Genomic DNA, 11,200 nt, shown 5'->3' with positions numbered 1-11,200 from the left:
CCAGGGGCCCCCACAAGAGTTTTTCGGGGCCCCTGGAGCGGGGTCCTTCACTCGCTCCAGGGGCCCCGGAAAACTCTTGCAGGGCCCAGGCCCCCAGAGCTTTGTCTGCTCTGGGTCTTTGGCGGCAGTACGGCGGTGGGGAGTCCTTCCACCCCGGGACCCGCCGCCAAAGTGCTGGGTCTTTGGCGGCAATTCGGTGGCGGGAGCCCCCTGCTGCCGAAGACCCCAGGCCCCCTGAATCCTCTGGGCAGCCCTGAACACAGTTTTCAAACATCCCACAATTAATAGCAACTGTAAGAGACTCCCCATCCTGGAGAGCCCCCTCAAGGCACAGTGTGGCATTGCAGCCACTCTACCTCAGCTTCCCCACCATGTTGTTTGGTCTGTCTACTCCCACTGTAGAGGGGGCTTAGGGTTGCCAACTTTCCAATTTTTCAAAATTGGACACTACAGGCACCCCTGTTCCTCCCCTCCCCCCCCCCCCCATGTCGGTCGCTCTCTCCCCACCCCAGGACACACCTGCCACCTGCAGAGCCAGGCTGGGAGAAGCTGATGTGGAGCCTGCCTGCCTGCCTAACTGGGGCATGGCGGGGCGGAAGTGGGGCCGTCCCCGGAGCCAGGGGCCATCAGGACCCCGGGAGGCTGAGGAGGCGGGACAGGCAGTCATGGGTGGCAAGCCCGGCCTCTGGCTCCATGCCTCAAATGCCAGGCGCTGCCAGGATCCCTCTCCCCTGCGGCGCTGGTACCTACCTCGTCGGCGGAGCTGGGAGCCAGTTCCTCAGATCCGCTGAGCCCATCCGCTGAGCTCCTCCTGCAGCAGCTGCAATCGGCCTCCTGGCAATGGAGGACGATTGCAGTTACCCTGGTAACCAGACTGTTGCTGTCTAGTCACAGTAGTGACCGGACACTGCACAGGTCCCCTTTCAACTGGACTTTCCAGTCAAAAACCAGACACCTGGCAACCCTAGGCTTGACCCTCCCACCAAGCTACTTTAAAGCCTTCAGTCCCTTCCAGGGTAACAGAGTCTCTTAGTCCAAGTCCAAAAACAATATCAAAACAAGAGACTCTTCAGCCCTACCAGGCTCAGGCTTCAGTCTCCTTCCTCACAGACAGGGTCCCAGCAGCAATGGCCTGGCCCACTGTCTGACTGCCAGCTCTTGGGTTCCAATCAACCCAACCATCTAGGCCAGGTCTAGCTTCCCACCAAGGGCCTCTGGCAGGCTGTAGCCCTCAGCCAGTTCCTAGCCTGAGCCCAGCTTCTTGTCTCACATGGAGCAGCCTGTCCACTCCCCTCGTCAGCCAGCCCGAATGCTGGGCTTTCCTCCTCTTAGGCCAGCTCCCCCTACAGTGGTAATCCTTAGGGCATTCTTGCCTCAGGGATAGTCACAAGACTTTTCCCCCTCACCCAGGGGATTCTGGCCACCTTCCCCCACAACTCCCCCCCAGCTTCCTCTTCTTCCTTCTGAGTCACACACCTGCCCAGCTGAATGAACAGGGCTGACTGGCCCCAGGCCCTCAAAGCAACAGGCCACCTGTTACAATGCTGATTCATGAGCGGGTAAGAGCCCAGCTTGAGTTTGAAGGGCAGGCAGGTAGGGGAAAAAAAACCCACAAATGACATCTTTTACTTGGGAACCTCAGCAAATCTGTTCTGGAGACTCAGATGATAAACCTTGAACCCTGTAAGGTTATTTCATAATTCCCCTATGGAGTAGATACACCTTCTCCCTCTTTTGCTGTTCCCCTTTGTACCAGCACTGCAGGGAGGTGCAGACAAAATCCCTGGGGTTCTCTGGCTGAACTGTTACCCCAACACTCCCCTCCTAGCTGGTTGTGGCACTGTAGCCTCTTGCCTCAGTTTCCTTGGCCAGCTCCATCCTGACCCTCTGTCCAGAGCCCTGCTAGGGCCACAGTGTCTTTTACCAGAGTCCAAACGAAACACATACAAAACCAAACCTTTGGCCTGGCTAGGCTCAGCTGGCAGCCACCTCATCACAGGTGTGCCTCTACCACTCTAGATTATCCTCAGATCAACCTCAATCAGCAAACCCCTCCCCTCATTCAGGGGTTCCATTCGGGGTTCCAGCTAAGCCCCAGAGAAGCCTATCTGCTTTTCTCTCCATCTTAGCTTTCTTTCAGGCTTCTTCCTAGAGAGCAAAACCTTTCTATCTTCTGTTCTCTGGGTCTCCCTCACCAGATCTTTATGGGGGCAGGGGAAAGGGGAGCTCCCGTACAGGTGGGCTTTATTTCTAATTAGGCCTGGCCCATCCTCTAGGTGCACCCTAGCTGATTTAATTGGCCTCGGGGCCCATATTCACCATTGCACAGTGTGCGTTGGATATGCAACCCACCACAGCCTATCTCCCTGCTTTTCACCCCTTCTCCTGTAAACAACCGCATGATTTACACAGGAGCCATTTCACATTGCCAATGCAATAATAGAGCGTTTGGCTATGTGAAGTATTCACAACACTGCGCAGGACAGCAGCTTGCACTCGCCGCCAGTGCCAGGAAGAGAGGGAGGAGGGCACACTGCTGGCTAAATGTTGACTCTGAGTCCCAATTCAGCCACTGATTGGCTGAAATTTCCTCGTAAGACATAGGGAGATGCCTGTAACCTCTAGCCCTTCGTCCACATGTGTGCACAGGGCAAAATGCATAGGCTCTGTATTGTCATTTTAATGTTTAGTTGCCTGAATAAAGGCTGATATTTGGAAAATGCATGTCAGGTTTACCACCTTTTAAGAGATGCCATTGACTTGAAATCTAGGCAGTTTTTAAAAATTGTAACCCTGTCTTGGATCCCCGTCACCAATTTTGGTGTTTTATAGTAACATTTTCCTGTTTGTTTTTAAAAACATTCTCGCTCCAGTTACTGTGTGAAAGACCCACACAAACATGGGAAAGTACCTAGTGCAGGGGTGGGCAAACTTTTTGGCCCGAGGGCCACATCGGGGTTGCAAAATTGTATGGAGGGCCGGGTAGGGAAGGTTGTGCCTCCCCAAACAGCCTGGCCCCTGCCCCCATCCACTCCCTCCCACTTCCCGCCCCCTGACTGCCCCCCTCAGAGCAGCATGTCTAGCAGTCGCACTGCCCGGCTGGAGCCAGACACGCTGCCACACTGTTCAGCAGGAGCGTGCAACCCAGCCGCCCAGAGCGTGGCCCGCCCTGCAGCGTGGCTGTGGGGAACAGCAGGGGAGGGGTGGGGGCTAGCCTCCCCAGCCAAGAGCTCAGGGGCCAGGCAGGACAGTCCCGTGGGCCGGATGTGGCCCAGGGGCCGTAGTTTGCCCACCTCTGGCCTAGTGACTGACCCTACAGGGGAAACAGTGATGCTGATGATATACCACGTGCTGTCAGATGCACAAAATCAGCACCCTGACTCAATAGAGGACAATATTTCCCCTCTAATCCCATTCATTTAGTGCTTACCTTGGCTTCAGGGCCTTATTCTTGCTTTCAAGGGCCTGCCAAATGGTGATCCTCCCTATTTATCTGCCCATGTCTCTTTCTGCATCACTTCTTATCCACTCTGCTCCACCAATTCCAGTCTTGATGTGCTGTTTGTTCACTTTTGCCACAACCAGCTCTATGCCTACTTACTTCCATGTGGTCATGCTTCCGGTGCTGGTCTACAAATAGAAATTTTTGAACAGAATGATTTTCCGTCAGAAAATGCAGATTTGTGGCTAGCGAATTACTTTGTCTAAATGTGTTGATTTTGAGCAATTTTGGGGGGGAAAGGCCAAAAAAACCCAAAGCATTTTCATAAGGTGAAAATGTTCTATTTTGAAATTTTTGGAATGGAATATTTTAATTCGTTTGTTTCAAAGTGCCTGTTTAAGAATTTTTATTATGCACTTTAACTGTAAAAATGGAAATAAAATGTTTCAATTTTATGAAAACCAAAGGTTTAGATTGACCTCCCACAATTTAATTTATTTTTTAAATTTTGTTTTGTGGGAAATTTCAATGTTTTTGTTTTCACTAAGGTTTGGAATGGAATTTCCCCCCCCAAATCTTGGCATTTCCCGTGAAGTAGAAATTTTGTTTTCTGACAAAGCCTATCAACAGGGTTAATATTATTCCTCCTCTGTCTGAGGCCTGGTCTACACTTAAAACTTAGGTTGATATAGCTATGCATGCAGGGGTGCTAAAAAAATCCTCACTCCTCTGACCACTGTAGCTATGCCAACCTAATCTCCAGTGGATACGCAGATAGGCAGATGAAACACTATTGCTGTTGACCTAGCTACCGTTGCTCCGGGAGGTGGAGTTCCTACAGAGACGGACCAACCCTTTCCGTCTCTGCAGTCTATGTCTATGTTACAGAGTTATGTATGATATTGCTGCTAGTGCGCTGTAGGATAGTCATGCCTTAGGGTCCAATTCAATAAAGCACTTATGTATGTGCTTAAGTCCCTACCTATTCTGCAAAGCACTTGAGTACATGTTTAACTTTAAGAACATGTTTTAAGTACCACTGACTTTAAGAGGACTTAAGTGCATACCTAAATTTAAGCATGCATGTTTTGTTGAACTGAGGCCTAAATGAACTAATTCATTATTTTTCTCTGCTTTATGTAGGAGTAGTTTAATTTCATACATTTTCTTAGGAGAGGTGTCTCTCAAATAGCATAGACAAAATATTCATATGAAAAAGTTTTGTTGAAATAGGCTCGGTTTTGGGGTTGCCAAACAGAAGAGACTTTTACTAAAATTCAGATTTGTTTAATGAATGTGTGTGTATTTTTTCATTAAGATGCCTGAAAACATTATGTGGCAGATTTTCACATTGCTTTTTTCAAAGCTTGAGCTGGGTTGGTTGAGTTTGATTGATCACCTAAGTCACATGGTATTTATTATGTGCATGCACATGTCCCTGTGTATAGAATGTGTTAGAAACATGCATGTGACTGTCCATCTATTGCTTTAAAGATGGCTGTCAGGGAGTGTGTCTTCATGTGAAGTTTAAAATGTGCTACATTGAGCTAGAAATGGATTTAACAGGCCAAGCTGCAAAAGGCTTGCAGGCTCCTTGAAGTTTTGGGGAAAGTGAAATGATGGGGACTTAAAAAAACCGATCCTTCCCCCCGAATAAATTAGATAAAATGAAGTAGTGAAAAAAATGTGAGACGTTTCATGCAAATTGTATCATCAGTTCCATTGAACCTGATATTTCCTTTCCAAGCTGTCTCCCCCGCCCCACCCCGAAAGCCTAACATTGTGAGCACAGATACTGTTCAAGAGCTGTTGATTTCCCCAGGAAGTTCACTCCCTGTCTTACCCATCTCTTACAATGCGTTATTTCCGAAACACTCCAGAATTTGTAATTCACTTTGCAGCCAAGCCATTAAAAATCAGGAATCATTTTTGCAGTAATCTTGTGTTGTTTAACGGCCACACATGGTCTCAGGACATTGCAGTTAGCACATTTGACAAAGTAAGCATTTAAAAGCCAGATCCTCCTGTGGCACGAACTGGTATACTTTCACTGAAGTCAACAGTGCTATGTTGATTTACACCAACTGAAGATCTGGCCCCAGCAGTTGAAAGTGTAAGTTAAACTCCACTGCTATATAAAACTGTCTGCCGTGCTTCCAGGCTCATTGCGTGACATAACGTATTCCTTTATTTCAGACAGTACAGATCAGGACTGTAGGTATGTTTCTCCCCACCACTGAAGGAGAGCATTGACGGTGGATAGGCAGATTCCCATTCAGATAGTGTGCAGCAGCTTAAAAATGCCTGAGGCATACAGGACTTCTCCTTACTGCTGACGAGGAGGAAAAGGAGAGAAGAGTTTAATTGAAGTCTTTTCAAGCAGGCAGCAACCCAGGTGGTTTAACCGCATTAATTTCTCAAATACTTATAATGACAATATCTTACACAAATTGAATTCAGTGATTCCCCAAGAGCCTGAGTTAAGGTCTTAGACTTTCTACGGCAGGTTCTCACCTCATTTACTCATTAGATGCTACAGGATCCTGCAGGTCTTGCTCCAGCAAAATAATCATTGACCCTTTACTTTCATGGATTATTGTAACAGTAATAACAATAGTTTATATATAGTTTTTCCATCCTCAAATTACTTTACAAGGAAGGGTCAGTATAAGTATTACCTCTATTTTATAGATGGGAAACTGATAGCGAGGTCAAAGTCACACAGCAGATAAATGCTATAGCAAGGAACAGAACCCAGGTTTTCTAACTCCCAGGTGTGGCCCTTAGCCATTGGCACCATCAGCCTATGCCCATGGAACAGGACAGTTAAATTCATTCGTTTCATTAATTCTACTGCTCATGGAGAATAGAGTGCACACTTTGGATCATCTGTTTCCAGAGGGCCTGGTCTCCTGCCAATGTTGCAGCCTGCTCTTTTTAAGGCTGAGGCATGAGAGGTCAGAGGCCATGACATCCCTCCAGCATATGCAAGGCTGTCCAAGAGGTCTTCTCCATCCAGCTTTTGTTTGAGAAACGCACAAAAGTAGTGGGCTGGTATGGACTCCAGCATATGGAGCAGATGGACAAGCCAACTGAGCCAACATTAAGTCACTTGGGAAGACATTGGAGGCCGGTTGGTCCAATGCCTGACATCCTCATTCATTACATGATGACATCACCATATGCCTTCAATACATCATTGCTATGTCATGTCAAAAGCATCCAGCAGGTGCATTTGTGCCTCTGTGGAGCCACACAGCACAGAAGCCATTGCTGCTTGTTAGATACATGTCATAGTCCGAGTTGACCTGTGGCATTAATACGACAGAGGCTTCCAAAGAGTGTGTATAACACACACAGCAGTGCTGATTCAATGTTTCATAGAGCTGTAGGACTGGAAGGGACCTTGAGAGGTCTTCTAGTCCAGTCCCCAGCACTCAAGGCATGACTAAGTATTGGCTAGACCAGTGATTCTCAAGCTTTCACACAGCAAGCTCTGTGTGCAACCCCCCCTTATAAATTAAAACCACTTTTTTATATATTTAACACCATTATAAATGCTGGAGGCAAAGCAGGGTTTGAGGTGGAGGCTGACAGCTTGCAACCCCCCCATGTAATAACCTTGTGACCCCTTGAGGGGTTCCAACCCCCAGTTTGAGAACCCCTGATGGGTGCTTGTTTAAATTTATGGAGATATCCTATCCCCTAGAACTGGAAGGGACCTTGAAAGGTCATAGAGTCCAGCCCCCTGCCTTCTCTAGCAGGACCAAGTACTAATTTTGCCCTGATCCCTAAGTGGCTCCCTTAAGGATTGAACTCACAACCCTGGGTTTAGCAGGCCAAAGCTCAAACCACTGAGCTATCCCTCCCACTCCCCTCATACTTAGTATCACCTTACTTCATGTCCGCAAGGCAACCTCCCAGCTTGGTGACATTGGAGCCAAGATACTCAAATGAGCTGACAAATTCAACTTCCTGCCAATTGGCTGTGATGGGTAGTGGTAGAGGTCCATCAGCCACAAAAATAGCTGTGATGGGATATATAAACAGAGCTTATTTTACATTATCTAGATGAGGCTTCTTCCGGGTTACTAGCATTGCTACCAAAGAGCTTCTGTCTTATAGGGATGGACTCTACAAGCAACTGAGCACTCCTTAGAGGACTGAGGCACTTCCTACTCTGACTTCAGCCCTGATTCAGGAAAGTACTTCAGTGAATGCTTAAAGTCAAGCATGTACTTAAGTCCCATGCAAGTCAATGGGACTTAAGCACATGCTTAACTTAAAATGTACTAAAGGGCTGTATTGCCTAGAGATGCTTTTCTGAATCAGGGCCTTTGGTGGGGGCTGAGGAATGCTCAGCATCTTGCAGAATGCAGTCTGGATTGCTACAGAAAATTCCACAATGCTAAAAAGACATTGGGGGGGGGGGGTTTGAGAGTGACTTGATTTAAAACACAGGAGAACTAATTCCCCCTCCTGCCTGCCTGCCTCTCGGTTTTAATTTAGTGATTTGTTAGAAAATTGTGATGTCTGGTAACAGCGGTAGAGAGGGCAGAACCAAGATCAATTATGCTGCTTAGACGAAGGATGAGAAATAAGAGCTCATCGTAAGTAGCTCTTTACACATGGCAAATGGGGTTTAAGCTTATAGCCCTTGCATAAAAATAGTCACCATTTTCATTATGTGAGTATGACACATTTGAACACCTTTCATCTACAGACCCATGCGTGTGAACTGTGTGGGGTAGTGCTCCCTGACTTACTCAAACTGCTTTCCCAAAGATTTCAGATGTCCTTGAAACCATGCAGCTGAACTGGGTTATTGGATCATTTCGGTTAAACTTGTTTGTTCTGTGTGTGCAGGGTTCATGTCACCCGTCTGTGAAATACAATCACCTCTGTGCCTTGAAAAGCAGCAGTCTTTAAACAGTACAGAGCAATGCTGCACTAGAGGGAAAGAAAGTGAAATATACCTTCTCCTAACTACAGAAAGAGTAACTAATTACTCAAACCCAGATTGTCAAAATTAAACCCCCTTACACTTGCAAAGAGGGCCATGGGATTTTTGTAGCACACAGAATTCTGTTTTCTGTTCAGTGCACTTTTAAATGCCAGAAAGTATGTGTGCTGGCCTCCTAAGAGGCAGGGATGTAAGGGATCCAAGAGGACTACAGAGTCAGCAACCTACTCAGCTCTCTTTCTGATGGAGATTTATATTTGTTCTTTCTTTGTAGTTTCCTGTAACCATAAATACAAGACATCTATACCGAGAGTGTGTGCTTTATAGACGGGGACCATTATACCCAGGACCTCAGTTATACATCTCAGGCCTGATTCCACTGCCTTGCACCTTTGTAGTCATCGGTGTCTGTGCAAAGTAGGTGTAAACACTGCCCATGGCAGAAGGGAGGGGAGAATTCTGCTCCGGGGGCATTTTGCACAGGTATAAATGATGACACACTCTGCAGGGCAGTGGGGAATTGGGTCTCTCACCTGAAAGAGCTCACCGTCAGCAGGGCCGGTTGACAAGTTTAACAGGCACCTGTAGCACACACTGTTCTGTACAACTTCATCAGTGCTCATCTAAATAATGTAACACCGCACCTGAAAGGCACTTAAAAGGAGTGTCTCTTGCCCCACTCCCTACACTGGAATTAGTGCTTGGGGAAGGTGCCCAACGAGGAGTCCCGGAGCCAAATTCTGTCAGGAGGATAAGCAGCGTTAAAGTGCATGTGACAGGCTGGTTGACAGCCTCTCTGAGCCCTTCCATGCATCCTTGCCTAGTAAGAATAGGAATAATCTTCGCAGTGTACGACTCCCCTGCTCACTGTCTGGTGGCTGTCCAGCTACCCTTCACCTCTGGTGTTCTCCTGGCTGCCTCAGATGCGGGCTGGGGGAAACTCATGTTGTGTGCAGGAGTCCCCAGAATGGACTGGCTTGGTTCATAGTCTGTTTCTGGATCCTAGGGAGCAAACACAAGAGAGAAAGAAACCATCAGTGTGCTGAGGAAATGACAAGGAAAGCTACAAAACAGGCCCAGGGGTGGCTGGGACTGAAGGGGAACCGTGTAGGCTAGTCTGCCATCTCATCACAAGAAACAGTTTGAAGGTGAAGTTCATAGGATTGCACAGATCCTCAGCCAGGGTACAACCAAATGGAAACAACCACTGGACTAATGCACTGAAACTAGCATTCTAGTGCCTTCTGGGGGCTGGGTGTGACAGGAGTGAAATCACACTGTATCCCAAGAGCTAGGGATTCAGAGAAGGAAAGACATGGCCTGCCGTCCGTGACTATTTCTTCTGGAAGAGAAAACTGTTCTCTGACCTGCTGCTGTGCGTCTGACGAAAGACTGAATTTGAACAAATGGAGAACAGTCAGTGGCTTCCAGACCGGTGTGTCCGTTTTCCCCCTCACACTGAGCTATCTATTCTTTTCAAGGCCCATTGAGTAATACTGTGTTTCTCTGAGTTGGATCTTCCTAGTCTCACATGATTCCACCTTGTGTTACAGTTCCTCTGCGTTAACAGAGATGCCCCCAGTGCTCTTTTTTCCTTATGTTTCCGGTGCGTGCTTCCACTGGTTGGGTAATCCTCACCTGGCCTGTGTCTCACCTGTCATGTGTGTGCACAGCGGGCTCAGTGCCCTTAAGATGTATATTTTAAACCGTTTCCCTTTTTGCCATGGAATTTTGCTATTTGCTACTTCTTGCACTATGCTTCCACTGTTTCTTACTGCGTGACTTCCATTTTGAGTAGCTGAGGCTGATGCATCAATTCGTACCCCCTCTTGTAGAGTTACATCAGCCATTAATGTAACATTTCTGAAAGTTAAAAATCTTTGTTTGAAATCCCCACTGCCACCCGGTCTCCTATGTATTCTTCTTTACAGATGCCAAAAGCCACAGTGCTCCGGTTGGTCAGATAGGGGCCCTTACAATGGCTTCCAGGTTTTCTGTGGATCTCTTTTGGTAAAAAGTACACCCATTTGTTCATTCCAAACATGAGTGTAATAAAATGCTCAATCATTTTAAGTTAGCCTCCCTCCTGAGTAAAGAACAATGGTTTATAAGTATTGTCAGCTTAAGTTAATGAGCTGTTACTTCACCTCTGTGCGTGAAGATTCATTGCGCTTAAGCATGTTTGACGTTCCCCATCCTCTTTAGCCATTCTGTGGGCTTCTCAGATGGAAAGGTTTGGGGAGGGCTGGATTTTGGTATGGCCCCCCCCCCTTTTTTTTTTAATATTGGTTCAGTATCAGTCAGCTTGTGATATCATGTCTGATTTCTCCTAGCATGGAACGAGAAGTTTCATTAGAAGAATTGAAAACAATCCTAAAAGCGACGCTATCTCTGCCTCTTAACAGCTTTGCTTTTTAGAGCATAATGCATAGCTCCTACTCCAGCCCTTCCTATTTCGTTTCTTGTTACAATTTTAAAACTACATTATGTGTCCCCTAATATTTTATTTATTAATGGCAATCACTGTAGCATGAACAAATGAAACAGAAGTCACTAAAATAACAGGATTTTTTTTTTTTTTTTGCATTTCCCTTCCATTCTGCAGCCTTCAGATCAGGTTCGTTTCAAGTTCTGGGAGAAGGTTAGAGACTTTTTTCAAGTTTTTGGAGACGTTCTAGTGTGAATGGATAATTTTGCAGCTCGAGTATCTTACATGGTACCTTATTCCAATTTTTCCACCACTGTGGCACTGTAGCTGGGGTAAGAGCTGGCTCAACAATCTAGAAAGCAAGAGT

The sequence above is a fragment of the Chrysemys picta genome, chromosome 5, assembly GCF_011386835.1.
Source record: "Chrysemys picta bellii isolate R12L10 chromosome 5, ASM1138683v2, whole genome shotgun sequence".
NCBI lineage: Eukaryota > Metazoa > Chordata > Testudines > Emydidae > Chrysemys > Chrysemys picta.
This window is presented reverse-complemented; position numbering follows the sequence as displayed.